Source organism: Neovison vison, chromosome 11 (genome assembly GCF_020171115.1).
Source record: "Neovison vison isolate M4711 chromosome 11, ASM_NN_V1, whole genome shotgun sequence".
In the NCBI taxonomy this organism is placed as follows: domain Eukaryota; kingdom Metazoa; phylum Chordata; class Mammalia; order Carnivora; family Mustelidae; genus Neogale; species Neogale vison.
Window position 1 is genome coordinate 92,045,163 of NC_058101.1, and position 17,261 is coordinate 92,062,423.

Sequence of the window (17,261 nt, forward strand, 5' to 3'; positions counted from 1 at the left end):
GCTATAAACATTGGGGTACAGATGGCCCTTCTTTTCACGACATCTGTATCTTTGGGGTAAATACCCAGGAGTGCAATTGCAGGGTCATAGGGAAGCTCTATTTTTAATTTCTTGAGGAATCTCCACACTGTTCTCCAAAGAGGCTACACCAACTTGCATTCCCACCAACAGTGTAAGAGGGTTCCCCTTTCTCCACATCCTCTCCAACACATGTTGCTTCCTGTTTTGTTAATTTTGGCCATTCTAACTGGTGTAAGGTGATATCTCAATGTGGTTTTAATTTGAATCTCCCTGAGGGCTAATGATGATGAACATTTTTTCATGTGTCTGATAGCCATTTGTATGTCTTGATTGGAGAAGTGTCTGTTCATATCTTCTGCCCATTTTTTGATGTGGCTTGCATGGAGCACTGGGTGTGGTGAAAAAATAATGAATAATGTTTTTCTGAAAATAAATACATTGAAAAAAAAAGGCAGAGACTTTAACCTACTAAGCCACCCAGGCACCCTAAAATACATTTTAACAAAGGATTACTGGTTAATATTTATGTTGAAATATAATTTCAGCCTGCTGTAACATTTCTATTGTACAATCAATTGCTTATATTAAGAGAAATACATAAAATACATTTACTATCTGTTTTATTGTTGACTTCTTTCTATATTAAAAATGTTTAGTATCTGGGAGGAGAGAAATATTGTGATTATTTTGTAAACAGAAAATGAATGACTAGATAGCTATTAGACTGTAATTTAAAAGAAGCAGAACAATGCTACATAATACATGGAAGCATCTGTTTCTTTCTTGCTCAATGTCAGAAGAATGTCATTGGCACTTGTTACTGTCAAGGCCTCTGTTGTAGCTCTGATGTCTTGCCAAGATGTTTAAAAAGAAAATCATACTTATTTAAATGCCCAAACCCAAGGGCCTAGTGTTACCTTATTTATTCAGATAAAAATAATAGCAAATAAAAATAACAACTATATCACAATGAAAATTAATATTCTTTTATAAGTTTATCAGATTCATTTACTTTAGGAACAGGACACATTTTCTTTTTTGGCATGAATATGCCAATTATATTACATCCTGTATATTAATCCAATAGCTGATTTTAAAGTAATGTAGAGGCAAGGTAACAAAAACCAAGGTTTTATCTTAAAATAAATACTATTGATTTTCTAAGAACCCCCTGGAAATAATGAAATAAAAAGAGATCCTTCTAGCTTCCCAGCATCACTGCCCAAATAGGGTTTAAAGTGCTCTCAAAGAAAAGAAGTGATTAGAGATTTGATGGATGAGCCCCTCAATTTATTTCTTAAAGAAAAAGTTCTCTATCTTACAGCAAAAGCCCCATGAATTGCTCAAAGTCAGATGACTAGATGAATTCTTTATTGAAATGACAATGAAAATAATTACATTGTTAGATTGTCAGCTTTAAAAAAAAAAAGCTTCTGGCAATCCAGACACACTGACATTAGTAACAAAGACAGTGAACATTTTTAAAAACAATGTCCCTTAAAACTTTCCAATTGTGATATCATTGAATTCCCATTTTGGTGTGATTACTCAAAATAAAGAATGAATTTTTTGAGACATATCAGATAGTAGAGAAAAAAAAACAGACCTTTAGTACTTGTAAATTTAAAGTAAGGGAAACATTTCAGTTGTTTAGAGGGCTTTCCCCCTTCAACTTCAATATTCCTTATTTATTTGATGAAAGGTATATACTTAAATCTGATTAGCTAATTTAATATGCATACATTAGGAAAGAATGAGGTTTATCATTATGGCTCATCCTGACATACATGGCAATAATGGAATTTTAATCAAAATGTAAGTAAGATTTTGTGGAAAGAATAATTAATATAAGCTAAAAAAGATAGTGAACAAAAGAATAGTCATTTTATAAAATCTTCCCTCTTTTCATTCTTTTCACTTTTATTTCTAATATTAAAAAGGAAATGAAAAAATAGTATGAAATTACAAATTACTCCATTTATTTGAATACATCTGTCAGTCTTTCATGTTTGATACACATTTCTTTTTTTAAATGTAAGCCTGTGGGATATGTTGGCCACATGGTTTAAGAAAAAAACATATTTTGGTGAAGAAACTAAGGCAAAAGTACTCTTGTCTCATCATTCTGATAGAAATTCAGATTTCCCATTTGAAGTTATACCTTTTGTTTCTTCATCTTGATTTGGTATATATACATTAACCTTAAAATGTAATTGCTTATGATCAAATTCAGGATTCCATTTGTCCTGATTGATGATTTCTCAAGTTGGAACATAGATGATTTTAAGTTACTTTAAATAGAAAAATCTAATTTTCAGAGAAAAAATATAAAGGAAATGCTGCTTTTATGGAACAAAAGTGTAAGCTAGTTAATCTCACATTGAAAACCTACGTTTTGCTGCAAATTTTAGTGTTCTTTTTATTATTGGTTAAATAGGGGCACCTGGATGGCTCAGTCAGTTGAGTGTCTGGCTCTTGGTTTCAATTCCAGTCATGAACTCATGGGTTCTGAGATCAAGCCCCAAGTTGGCTCTGCACTTAGCGGGATTCTGCTCGAAGATTCTCTCCCTGTGCCCCTCCCCGCCTCTTAAAAAATGAATAAATTTTTTTAAAAAGACCTTAAGTATAACATTTTCCTCTATATAATCTTCACATTAATGATAAAAAACTGGATAGAACACTTCCTTTATTTTGTTTCTCCATATTATAGAAAAGGGACTAACTTAGATATCTTTTCCTTACTATCTATGTTGATAGTCATAATTTTTATTCATACTTTTTCTCCTTGACTAGTCAGAAGTTATTCTGTATTATAAATTTCAAAATCACTCTGCTTTCTTAAGACAGTTTTTTGGTTTTGTTTTTTAGAGTGTGAGCAGGGGAAAAGGGCAGAGTGAGAAGAAGAGAATCTTAAGCAGGCTCTGTGCTGAGCATGGAGCCCCAGATGGGGCTTGACTTCATGACCCAGAGATCTTGACCTGAGGTGAAATCAAGAGTCAAACACTTAACGGACTGAGCCACCCAAGCACTCCAGGCTGGACTTTTAAAAAAATATTTTTATGAACATATAATGTATTATTTGCCCCAGAGGTACAGGTCTGTGAATCATCAGGCTTACACATTTCACAGCACTCACCATAGCCCATACCCTCCCCAATGTCCATAACCCAACCATCCTCTCCCTACCCCCCACCTCCCAGCAACCCTCAGTTTGTTTTGTGAAATTAAGAGTCTCTTATGATTTGTCTCCCTCCTAATCCCATCTGGTTTCATTTTTTCCTTCCCCACCCCCACAGCCCCCCATCCTGCCTCTTAAATTCCTCATATCAGAGAGATCATATGATTGTCTTTCTCTGATTGACTTATTTTGCTCAGCATAATACCCTCTAGTTCCATCCATGTCATTGCAAATGGCAAGATTTTATTTCTTTTGATGGCTGTATAGTATTCCATTGTGTGTGTATATGTGTGTATGTGTGTGTGTGTGTGTGTGTGTGTGTGTGTGTATCACATCTTCTTTATCCATTCATCTGTTGATGGACATGTAGGTTCTTTCCATAATTTGGCTATTATGGACTATGGGCTATTATGGATTTTCCATAATTTGGCTATTATGGGCTATTATGGATAAGTAAACATTTAGATACACGTGTCCCTTCAGATCACTACATTTGTATCTTTAGAGCAAATACCCAGTAATGAGATTGCTGGGTCATAGGGTAGCTCTATTTTCAACTTTTTGAGGAACCTCCAAGCTCTTTTCCAGAGTGACTGTACCAGCTTGCATTCCCACCAACAGTGTAGGAGGGTTCCTCTAGGCCAGATATTTAAAATATACATTTTTAAGGAACAATGTCTTTAACCTTTTCTTGACTCTTACTTGGGGTACCTGGGTAATTCTGTCAGTTGAGCATCTGCCTTGGGCTCAGGTAATGATTCTGGGGTCCTGGGACTGAGCTCCACATTAGGCTCCCACCTGCTTCTTCTCCCTCTGCCCTCCACCCCCTGCTTGTGCTCTCTCTCTCACTATCTCAAATAAATAAATAAAATCTTAAAAAAAAGTAAAAAATATGTAACACACTTTGAATCTAATAAAATAAATGTTGATTAACTGTTTAAGCAAATGGTATGCTTACTTACTGAAAAGCTTAGTGGCTGATAGAAACCTCTTGCTACCCTAAAGTGCATCAAAGTCAGGGATGGGACTGAAGTAAGCAGGGAATCCCCTCTGCTCTTTCCTCACACATCTCAAGTATTATGTGGTTGAGAAGGCCTCAAGTATTATGTGGTTGAGAGGGGCACAAGGAGAGAATCTTCAAGCAGAATCCCGCTAAGTGCTTTTGCTCTTGAAAGTGCTGGTTTATTCTAGCAATGTCTCTGAGCTCTTCTATTTTATTTATACCTAAGAGGAAAGAGCAGTGGATCAGGAACTGAGCAACCTGGTTTCTTCTCTTATCGTCACCTCTCTTTACTTGGACTTGGGGCATACCCTCTGATCTCTCTTTGCCTAAATGTCTGTTTTTATGAAACAGGAGTGTTAGGCTCCTAAGGCATTTTCCAGATTGAAAATGCAATGTCTATAGCTCTGTAAAAGTCTCATCTGTAACTCTCCTAGCCATCTTGAAAAATAAGAGTCTCTGCAAGCTGCTGTGGAGTTACTCTGACTGGTTAGACCTAAAGATTAATCTTTTGGATTATCTCAATGATTACAGTGCATTTAGCCTAACTAGGTGGTCAACTTCCCTTCTTTCCCTTCCCTTCCCTTTCCCCTTTCTTTCTTTCTTTCTTCCTTCCTTCCTTCTTTCCTTCCTTCCTTCCTTCCTTCTTTCATTTTTGAGTATAGCTGACACACAATGTTACATTAGTTTCAGGTATACAAGATAGCAATTCAAGATCTCCATCCACTATGCTATGCTTACCACAAGTGTAGCTACCATCTGTCACCATAACACCATTATAGTATTATTAGCTGTACTCCCCATGCTGTGCCCCCCACTCTTGAGACCTACACATTCCATACCTGGAAGCCTATATCTCCCTCTCCTCTGTATCCATTCTGCCCATTTTCCCACCCTCCTTCCCTCCAGCAACCTAGGTGGTCAGCTTTTAAGGTGACAAATTCCATGATAAACTTTAATGGTAGAAAGTATTTGTGATTTGAAAAATATCCTTGTTTTCCTCGTAACATCAGAACTTTGTTTATTAGTCTAATTTAGTTCTATTACTTCATCTAATGATTGACTCAAACTTGCTTTAAAATAATGCTAACTAAAAATTTACAAAGGTATATTGAAGTTCTACTATAAAAAAGAAAAACCTCTTTTTTTTTAAAAAAAAAGATTTTATTATTTGTCAGAAAGACAGAGAGAAAAAGCACAAGCAGGGGAAGTGGCAAGCAGAGGGAGAAACAGGCTCCCCACAGAGCAGGGAACCTGGTACTGAACTCGATCTCGGGACCCTGAGATCATCACCTGAGCCAAAGGCAGATGTTTAACTGACTGAGCCACTAGGCATCCCAAGCAAAACCAACTCCTATATCTAATTTTCTTAAATTATATTTGACATCCTAGTCATGAATTGTTCTATCTCAAATACTAATTTTTGAGGTGGTATTATGTAGGATGAAATAAAAGATCATATAGCAGGTAATTTCTTTTATATAAAAGAGAAGTATGAAAGATGAAAGAAGCCATTAATGATGGGGTTGATGAAATAGGGATATATAGGAAAATTATATACACTCATAAGATATGATATATGCTAATGTATAAGAAATGTTTCATAAAAGATAAATCAATTTTTATCATTCTTATCTTTTGTACTAGAAAATAAAATACAGATACAGAAAAGCACACAAAACAAATGTATGACTCAATGTGATATTTTATGGTAAACACCCTTGTAACCACAGCTTAAGTCAATAAGTAGAATTCAGAGACCTCTCCATGATGCCTTTACCAGTCTAATCCCCTCCCTCCTTCCAAAAGTGATCATTATCCCAGTTACCACTTCCTTGTACTCCTTTATAATGTTACATCCATGTGAGAATCCCTAGCTAACATAATTTAGTAATTTTGCTGTCTTTTAAGCCATCCATAGTCTGCTGAAGAATGCTGGTATTTGACCTGCAGAGTATTTGATGATTTAGATTTTGGAGTTAGTATACCAGTGTCTGCATATGTCTTTTTTGTGATGTCATCAGCAGTTATCTTTAAGGCACAGGTCCATTAATTCATTGGAGGCTGCAGAGTAATTTATTTATTAATTAAGTACTTCAGAAAGAGATACTGTTTGGTTACCTTTGGAATATTCAAATTGGAAATCCATGATAAATGCTTGAGTTTATCCTTTTATTCCCATGATACTTGGTTCCCTATAATCCTTCAACATTAACCAGTTACTTTTTCCCCCCAGTAGTTTAACAAAAGTTTATTTTTAATTCCCATAAAGTCTATCACAGGACTGTGGGACTCTCCAGAACAGCTGCTCTCCATTAAGGGGGCTCAGCATTCCAAACTGCTCTGCATTTCCAGTCCCTTTTTCTGTATGGGCTTCCATGACTGAGGCAGGAAAAGCACTAGGGTCTTGCACCAACAAATAAACGCTTCAGCCCATAACCAATTACTTTTTAAATACATTATAAATAAAGATGGGCTATCATTGCCAATGACCACCTCTTCAGATTGGCTCTTGAATCATTTTGACATGACTATAATAGACTTTGAAGGCTTTCTTCCTGTCTGATTTGGAGATATTTTACTCATTTCGTTCATTTCCAGCTCTAGGCCTGGAATCAGTCATTTCTCCATGAAACACCAATTTCTTTCAGTGCTAAATGGAAATTAAAGACTACAGTCTTGGAATCAGGAATGTTCATTGTAACTGGATTGCATTCCATAGCTATGCAGTCAGCAAAACACAGTAGAAATGAATACCACAGTAGCATGAATCCATATATATATATTTCCAATTCAAATAAAGTTCTGCACGATTTTTTAAAATTAACTCTTCTATATTACATCTACATCTCTTTTCTTCCAAATGAAAAATACTCATTCAGTAGGACAAGTGATAATATAGTTTGAATGACTCATAATTACTTATTTGCTTTATACAACATTAGATATCCAGGAATCTCTGAATAATTTTAATGCTACCATCTCTAATATAATTAATGAGATAGTTAAACTATGTTTTCTTATAAAAACCCTCCTCATTTATTTCACAATTTAAAAAATCTGAGTATATAGCTGTTCAAACAATACTGACTCCCCTTTAGAAAAATTTTTTAAATATTTAATTATATATTGGTGGGGGGGGTGCAGGCAGAGGTAGAGGAAGAGAATCTCCAGCAGACTCCCCGCTGAGCACAGAGCTCAACCCAGAGCTCAGTCTCACAATTCTGAGATCATGACCTGATCCAAAATCAAGAATTGAAAGCTTAACCAACTGAGCCACTGAGGTGCCCCCTCCCTCTATTTTAACCTTCATTTAGTCTTACCCAGATCTACAAATACCCATAGACTTAATGCTGGCCACAATTCTTGTGGTAATGTTATCAGTCATTTTAGTAGTCTGAAGTTCATTCTCTGGTAAATTCCTCAGAAAGGGCTTATAGGAACAGTATTTCCCGAGTTTTTAATGTGATAATAGTTTGAACTTTTATAGTTGAAATCAGTTTTGCTGGTTTTAAACCTTCATTTTCCCCCTTGCATATCTTAAATATATTAATGTCTTTGGAGTTAAAATTTACTTACTGTCAAAAAGACTGATGATGTGCTAATTTTTTCTTCTTATATTGACTTAGAATTCAATTTCTTTTTGTGCCTAATGTAAAAAAATTTTTTTTTTCTTTGAAGCCAAATATTTCTTGGCATTGTTTATTTTGGGACTATACTCTCATGTATGTGGCAGTATTTCAATATGTAATTTTAATGCTTCTTTATGTAAGGAAGTTTTCCCAAATTGGAATTTTTAGTGTTTTTCCCCCCAGCTCTTCCTCCATTCTTTGTGCTGCTATTAATGTTTGTCGAGCCTTCCTTCTTGGATTTTCCTTACTTGTCTTCAAAATTTGTAACCTTCTCTCCGCCTTTTCTCTCTCTCTTAACCTTTTTCATTTACACCTGGATTTTTAAAATTTTCATTTCTTTATCTTGTATGTCTCCTTAGGTGTAAACTATTGTGTTCATTTTTGTGTTTTTCTAATTCATTTTTTATTTCTGAAAAGATAGTTTATTTCTGAAAAGATAGTTTCTTTTTATATTTTTCTTGAGTTCTGTCAATATACTTGAGTTTTTCTTTCATCGTATTTTTAATGTGTTTTTCATATCAAGTAATTTTTAACATACTTTAGCTCATCTTGAACTAGCATGTAGCAGTTCATCAATATTATATATGTATATATTTCTTGGCATGATTCCACTTAAAAAGTCTGTATGGAATTTTACCTCAATAATTTTTATTTCCTAATTTGATATGAAATTATTTTTTTCTGAACTTCTAGTAGGAGGTTTGGAAGAGTTCCTAAACTTCTCTCAGTTCCTTCTATTTTCATTTGACACCAAAACTATAGAAGCCTGTTTTCTAAGATTTCCTGGTTTTGTTTCCCTTTTCACTTTCTCTAAAGTTTTCTTTTTTTTTCATCTCTATTGTAATTGTCTTACTCAATTTTGATTTCACTCCAGGCAGTTTCTCCTTAGCTTAGGAGAGCTAACTAGTCACTTTGAGATTTCCCAGGGGTCAAAATGCTCTGGCCTTTTTAGATTATTTTTCCCATGGACCCCTCAACTCATCTCATACTGGTTTTGGCAGAAACACACTCAGTTTCAGCTACTGTTTTCACATGACAAAACCATTGTCTGGGTGCGTTACACATTTTGAGGTTCTCATTTTCTTACTTTTGTCAGACATCATTTTGCTTTCCTCTGCTTCATCCCTCACTGAAGCTGTTAAAATATGGGTCTTCTGGTCATTGGTGGTTGCTCCTCAACCAACTGTATTTTGAAGTTTATAGGGATACCTTGCCACCTTGCTTTGCTATAAATATTGCTTATGAGTTATGGATACACTCTTTAGTTATTTTGTATGTCTTACTATCTAGTTGCTCCATGTTTATGAGAATCAAAAATTGTATTATCACAGCCATCTTCTTATAATCTCCCTCTTCCCTCCCTTCCCCTCACCTATTTTTTTTTTTCTTTTGACAAGACAGCACAGTGTTTAAAGAGATTTTACAACCAGATTACATGGGTTCAAATCCCAACTCTACCACTACACTACACTTGGTACACTGTCTCCTGAACTCAAATGTGATAACATGATGTATCTTAAAGGATTGTTATGGGACTGAATGAGTTAATATTTTAAAGCATTTATAATTATGCCTGTACATGATAATTGCAATGTATGTGTTTGTTAAGTAAACTTTAGCCTTAATATACAGTATATTAGTCATTTAAAAATTCAATTAATGTATCATTCAAAACAGAAAAATACCATCACTGGCATTCCTTTATTATCTTATTAAAAACTATAATTCATATCATAACACCCCATTTGTTAGCCTATTAAAGACTAGGATAGTTATTCTAGGATATGTTGGGATGGTTCTTTGACACTGACCATTTATTGAGAAAATAATATTATTAATAACAAAACAATAGCAATATAAGAGGCATTGTCATAATTAATATGGTGATTATTACCCATTACCCATTAATATGATGATGATTATTAATGATTACAATAGTATTCAAAGATTAAATAATTATGAAGAACAAGGAACAAACAAAAGGATTTATAAAAGCTCATGGAAGACTATCATTTGGAAAAGAAAATGTAAAATATTTTTTAAAAGAGTACTAGGTTTATAAGCATGTGAATTTAGAGGAAAGCAACCAAGCCAGTTACTTTAACAAGAAACATAAATGCCTTGTTAGAGAAAAGCATGGTGAATCAATCAGAGTTAGTGTACTGGCTAATATGTTGTCTTTTGATTGGTTTCTCCATTACTGGAATATCAGAGTTAATTTTGTGTGTGTTTCAACTTACCACACGTTATTGGTTTGTCTTCTCATCCACAGCAGAGTTGAAAATGAGCACAGCTTCCCCACAGAGCAAGTGCTATGAGCAGTGTAGCAGATCATCTGCTTCAAGGTCTTCTTCCTACTACCAGGTGTGTTGCTCGACATGAGGCCAAGAGTGTGAACTATTTGCACTGAGAAAAAACAGCAGTGAAATCGAAAATATTAGCATGTGGTATGAATATAAGTCACTTCTCACTGTGGTTGCATCCGGTTCTCTTCTGCATGATTTGCCTTCTTCGAGCTCAGAAGAAAGGTGTCATTTTCTTTTTCTCTCTCCTTTAAATCCCTCTTGCTCATTGTACTTTCCAAATTCCAAATTTACAATTATGGCCAAGGTAAACCTGCTTAACGTATGTGACTTAGAATTCTAGAATATGTCTCATGGCATGAATATTTAAAGAATAATTAGCATATGTGGTGAAAATTGGAAATTGAAAACTCTATAAAAATTTTAATTTAAAATATTTGTTTTGAATTTGTTATGAAGTTCTGAGGAATATGATACTCCAGCATCAGACTATAGCTACAAATTCTAACTTTACATTTCATAATCACCACTATCAGTATATTATGTGATTGTGTGCTTTTGACAAGTAATTTTGATGAAATTTTGGCATGAGCCTTGCCAATGTGCAGCTTACGCATTTGAGTAAATAATAAAAAACTGAATTGATTATTTGCCAGATTTCAAAGTATTTTTGCCACATCAATATTGTGAAATATCCCTTAGTTTTTAGATATGTTGAACTTTATATTTCAACATTTATAGTTAATTTTGGTCATATTTTGGATATGACTTAATTGAGTAAAATGCAATGGCCTCAGGCATTTCTTTTTGTCACTGCAAAGCCAGTCTAATTATAAATTTTATGTCCCTCATATTAGTGTCTGTGATCACTTCTCAGTTTCTGGTTAGAAATTAAGTAAGAACATTTTGATACTAATATTGTGACAAGTGATTTTTTGGACTGTTCTAATTCTAGAAAATATAGCATACATATTATTTTCAAAATGTCTATTATGTGAATTAAAAAGAAGTTTTGTATTCCCATTATTTTTTTCAATTGAACATAATTATTAAATTACATTTCTGGCCTTTTCTTCTTATAATGAATTATCAAAAGGCTAACTGTCTTATCACTTTTAAAGCATGCTTTAGCAAGAAATATATAATATGACAGAAAATTATTTGCTTATATGAGTGTGTATATCTTTTTTTTTTAAAAGATTTTATTTATTTATTTGACAGAGAGAGAGAGAGAGAAATCACAAGTAGGCAGAGAGGCAGGCAGAGAAAGGAGGAAGCAGGCTCACCGCTGAGCAGAGAGCCCGATACGGGGCTCGATCCCAGGACCCTGAGATCATGACCTGAGCTGAAGGCAGAGGCTTAACCCACTGAGCCACCCACGTGCCCAGAGTGTGTATATCTTGATACACTCTCATATACAATGTACACAGTCATACACAGTTTCAAAGGAAAAATTTGTATATTTTATAGAAAGTTATAATTTATATAATGAAATAATAAAAGTAGATTTAAGCTATTAGATACGCAATTAAATTTCTTTTGTGCAGCAAAGTAACTTTAGGGATAGTTTGGTATAAAGCTAAGATATGATTTATAGCAAGTTGGTAGATAGGGAGTTGTTTCAACATAATTTATTAGAGAGTTTTGAAATGGTGAGACAACAGTGCTATACTACTTCTAGACAAAACTATAATGAAGGTAAAACTTTTTGTAGTTTTCATATATTAATATCTACTTACTACTGTCCCTATCCCTCTTGGTTTATGTTTTAAAAGTTATTATTTTCCTTTGCTAATTTCTTTTTTCTGGACAATTGACCCAGGCCTCACTTCATTTGGAACTACCCTTCCTGTTTCAGGGCAGGGATATAATCTTCTCAGACAATGATCCAATAAATGAGAATTTAATACCAACTCAACCTCTTTAAGTTGACTTATCTGGACACAAGATGACCACTTACACAACATTCAAAGCTTATTACCAGATTCAGTTTTTTTTCCCCCACTGAAATTACACTGAAATGTACTACAATACCTGGGGACAGTGTAAGTCAACATTCCTGACAACTTACTATGTGCTGAGCACAGTGCTATTAGCTTTACATACTTGATTTCTCAAGACTCTTTCAAATGCAAATTTATCTTGGGCAAAAATGAAAGGAAGATATTGGCCTTCTAAGCCCCAGGGTCCATGTATGGATTCAGACACAGCTGGATTCAGGGGCTCCAAAATGATATTGGTACCACATTTTAATTTTTATTCTATCTTTGTTTTGGTTTCATTCTATAGGAAGTCTCCTTTTACAAGGCTAGGAAAATGGGTTTTTGCAGTCACAGATTCAAAGCCTCCCAGTAGCTACACATAAATAAATATAATCATACATAATATAAATATAAATGTATAACATAACTTATGATATATCTTAATTCTTTTGGTATTCATAACAACCCTATGAGGTAGATACTTTTGACTATTTTTTTTATCTCAATTTTAGATATGAGGAAACTATAACACAGAAAAGTTTAAATAACATTCACAAAATCATAAACTCCATCATGGCAGATCCAGATTCCTAACCCGAAGGAGTCTCATATTATAGTCAATGCTCTTTACCACTCCATTCACTCTATTCCATTCTATTAGATCTGTGTCTAAATAGGTGCATAGAAGTCCATGATTACTCGGCATTATTTATGTCCCTACTCTAACTGATCTTTTTCTGTCCTTGAGATGGAGCAATAATTCACCAGGGAAGACAGATATTGGATACACAAAAACAAGAGGTGTGGTGATACTGTCCAGTGACCTCTGGGTCACATTTATACTTTGGGTTGGGGATGGATTGGAGGGCTTGCTGTTGGGCTGATACTCCCACCATATCTAGCTGATCTGTAAAGGATAATTTTATAAAAACTCAAAATAGTTTTTTTTTTTTTTACACAAAAGATACCTTGAATTCTATGCGACAAAAATAGTATTCATTACTTCCAGCTGCCTCATACCAACATACCATAAACCATAAACCAACATACCTGTGCCATAAACCAACATACCTGTGGTTTTTAAACTTGTCCATAAATATTTTGACACTCCTTCAAAAGATTCTCTTCACCTGGTGTGTGTACTTTGTGACTCACATCCAATGACTAGAATGTGCTAAAAGTGAAGTTATACATGACTTTTGGAGGAAGTCATAATGGGCATTACAGGTCCTTTGTCTCTCTCAGCTCACTTGTTCTGAGGAAAACCAGCTGCCATGTTGTGAGAACACTCAAGTGATCTCACACAGAGATCCATGTGGCAAGGTACTGAGGCCTTCCGCCAGCTTTAATGTGATTTGATAGTCAGTTCTCATTAAAAAGTTTAAAACAAGAAAAACTTTGTTTTATATTTACCAACATGTTTATCATTTTTTCCCCAATTTATTTATTTTCAGAAAAACAGTATTCATTATTTTTTCACCACACCCAGTGCTCCATGCAAGCTGTGCCCTCTATAATACCCACCACCTGGTACCCCAACCTCCCACCCCCCCGCCACTTCAAACCCCTCAGACTGTTTTTCAGAGTCCATAGTCTCTCATGGTTCACCTCCCCTTCCAATTTACCCAAATTCCCTACTCCTCTCTAAAGCCCCTTGTCCTCCATGCTATTGGTCAATTATCATATGTTTATCATTTTTTAAATTAAGCTTTTTTATTTCAACTCCACTGTAGTTAACATACAGCGTTATATTAGTTTCAAGTGTACAATATAGTGATTTAGTAATTCTATGCATTATTATCAGTGTTCATCATAAGTATACTCTTAATCCCCTCCACCTATTTCACCCATCCCCCCGATATGTTTTATTTTAAATGAGTATCCTCAGTTAATGTTATTTTCAACAAGAACATTTTTTACCTGAAGTGTACTTCAGAATACATGGTTCTAAAAGATATATATATCTTTTATATCTATCTACCTATCATATATATGTTAGATATATGTGATAAATAAATATATTTTATATACACACACACACACACACACACACACACATAACATTCAATTTAAAAAAAATAGAATATACTTTTTCTTCAAGTACACACAGAGGAATCCTCTAGTTAAATCACATAAAAAGAGACATAACAAATATTACAAATTTAAGAAGACTGGTGTCAGGTCTCATTTCATTAGCAGAATAGAGTACACCTAATTAAAACTCACCACATTCAGACCAGGGACGAACTACCACCCATAGCAGGTGAGGAGAGCCACTGCAGATGATTGACCTGAAGGATGGAACAGCCAGAACACAATAGCAGAGCACATGCAGCACACACTAGAGATACTCCCTGAAGTGCCTAGGACCTGGGCACTACATGACCTCTTCTTCCTCTTCTTCTTCTTTTTTAAATTTTATTTCTTTTCAGTTTTCCAGAATTCATTGTTTATGCACCACACCCAGTGCTCCATGAAATATGTGCCCTCCATAATACCTACCACCAGGCTCACCCATCCACCCACCCCTCTTCCCTCCAAAACCCTCAGTTTGTTTCCCAGAGTCCATAGTCTCTCATGGTTCGTTCCCCCCTCCGATTTCCCCCAAATCACTTCTCCTCTCCATCTCCGAGTATCCTCCATGTTATTTGTTATGCTCCACAAATAAGTGAAACCGTATGATACTTGACTATCTCTGCTTAACTTACTTCACTCAGCATAATCTCCTCCAGTCCTGTCTAGTTGATACAAAGGTTGGGTATTCTTCCTTTCTGATGGAGGCATAATACTGCATTGTATATACATACCATATCTACTTTATCCATTCATCCATTGAAGGAGATCTTGGTTCTTTCCACAGTTTGGCAGCTATGGCCATTGCTACTATGGACATTGGGGTACAGATGGCCCTTCTTTTCCCTACATCTGTATCTTTGTGGTAAATACCCAGTAGTGCAATTGCAGGGTCATAGGGTAGCTCAATTTTTAATTTTTTGAGTAATCTCCACACTGTTTTCTAAAGTGGCTGCACCAGCTTGCATTCCCACCAACAGTATAAGAGGGTTCTCTTTCTCCACATTCTCTCCAACACATGTTGTTTACCGTCTTGTTAATTTTGGTCATTCTAACTGGTGTAAGGTTGTATCTCAATGTGGTTTTGATCTGAATCTCCCTGATGGCTAATGATGATGAACATTTTTTCATGTGTCTGTTAGCCATTTGTATGTTTTCTTTGGAGAAGTGTCTTTTCATGTCTTCTGCCCATTTTATGATGTGATTATCTGTTTTTTGGTGTGTTGTGTTTGAGGAATTCTTTATACATCTTGGATATCAGCCCTTTGTCTGTAGTGTCATTTGTGAATATCTTCTCCCATTCCATGGGTTGCTTCTTTGTTTTATTGACTATTTTCTTTGCTTTGCAGAAGATTTTGATCTTGATGAGTTCCCAAACATTCATTTGCTTTTGTTCCCTTTGCCTTTGGAGGCATATCTTAAAAGAAGTTGCTGTGGCCAATGTCAAAGAGGTTACTGCCTATGTTCTCCTCTAGGATTTTGATAAATTCCTGCCTCACATTGAGGACTTTTATCCATTTTGACTTTATCTTTGTATATGATGTAAGAGAATGGTCGAGTTTCATTCTTCTACACATAGCTATCCAATTTTCCCAGCAGGATTTATTGAAGAGACTGTGTTTTTCCATTATATATTTTTTCCTGCTTTGTCAAAGATTATTTAAGCCTAGAGTTGAGGGTCCATATCTGGTCTCTCCTCTCTACTCTGTTCCACTGGTCTACATGTCTGTTTTTGTGCCAGTACATGCTGTCTTGGTGATCACAGCTTTGTAGTAAAGCTTGAAATCAGGCAATGTGATGTCTTGTTTTTCTTTTTCAACATTTCCGTAGCAATTCAGGGTCTCTTCTGATTCCATACAGTTTTTAAGATTATTTGTTCCAGCTCTTTGAAAAATGCCAGGGAATTTTGATCGGGATGGCATTGAAAGTACAGATTAAGATAAGCAGCCTAGGCAAAATGGATGCATTCCCGGAAACTGATAAACTTCCAAAACTGAATCAGGAAGAAATTGACAACTTGAATAGATAAGTATCTAGTAACAAGATTGAAGCAGTGATCAAAAACCTCCCAAAAAAACAGGACCTGACATATTTCCTGGAAAATTCTACCAAACATTCAAAGAAGAAATAATACCTATTCTCCTGAACAGGAGGAACACTTCCAGACTGTTTTTATGAAGCCAGCAGTACCCCCCCAAACCAGGCAAAGACCTCATCTAAAAGGAGAATTTCAGACCAGTTTGAGACCAATATCCCTGATGAATATGGATGCCAAGATTCTCAACATGATCCTAGCTAATAGGATCCAACAGCACATTAAAAAGTTTGTCCACCATGACCAGGTGGGATTTATTCCTGGGATGCAAGGGTGGTTCAACATTCACAAATCAATCAAAGTGATAGAACAAATCAATAAAAGAAGAGAAGAACCACAAGGTCCTCCCAGTTGATGCAGAAAAAGCATTTGACAATACACAGCACGTCTTCCTGATTAAAACTCTTCAAATATAGGGTTAGAGGGAACATTCCTCAACTTCATAAAATCTATGAAAAACCCACAGCAAATATCATTCTCCATGGGTAAAAGCTGACAGCATTCCCTTTGAGATCAGGAACACAACAAGGATGTCCACTCTCACCACTCTTATTCAACATAGTACTAGAAGTCCTAGCAACAGCAATCAGAGAACAAAAATAAATAAAATGTATTCAAATTGGCAATGAAGATGTCAAGCTCTCTCTCTTTGCAGATGACAACATACTTTATATGGAAAACACAAAAGACTTCACCCCCAAACTACTAGAACTCATACAGGAATTCAGTAATGTGGCAGGATACAAAATCAATGCACAGAAATCGGTTGCTTTCTTATACAATAACAATGAAAATATAGAAAGGGAAATTAGAGAATTGATTCCATTTACTATAGCACCAAGAACCATAAGGTACCTGGGAATAAACCTAACCAAAGTGATAAAGGATCTATACTCGAGGAACTATAGGACACCTATGAAAGAAATTGAAGAAGACACAAAAAGGTGGAAGACCATTCTGTGCCCATGGATCAGAAG

The 17,261-nt window shown here is 35.2% G+C and overlaps 1 long non-coding RNA gene across 1 annotated transcript in view; it reads left to right on the plus strand.

Annotated features, from left to right (window-relative positions):
- The window catches only part of LOC122889206, a 308,930-nt gene extending 298,779 nt beyond the window's left edge, over positions 1-10,151 (plus strand). Inside the window, exon 3 of the long non-coding RNA XR_006380843.1 lies at positions 10,104-10,151. This is a non-coding gene — a long non-coding RNA (uncharacterized LOC122889206). The remainder of the gene's footprint in view (positions 1-10,103) is intronic.
- The last annotated feature ends 7,110 nt before the right edge of the window (positions 10,152-17,261 follow it).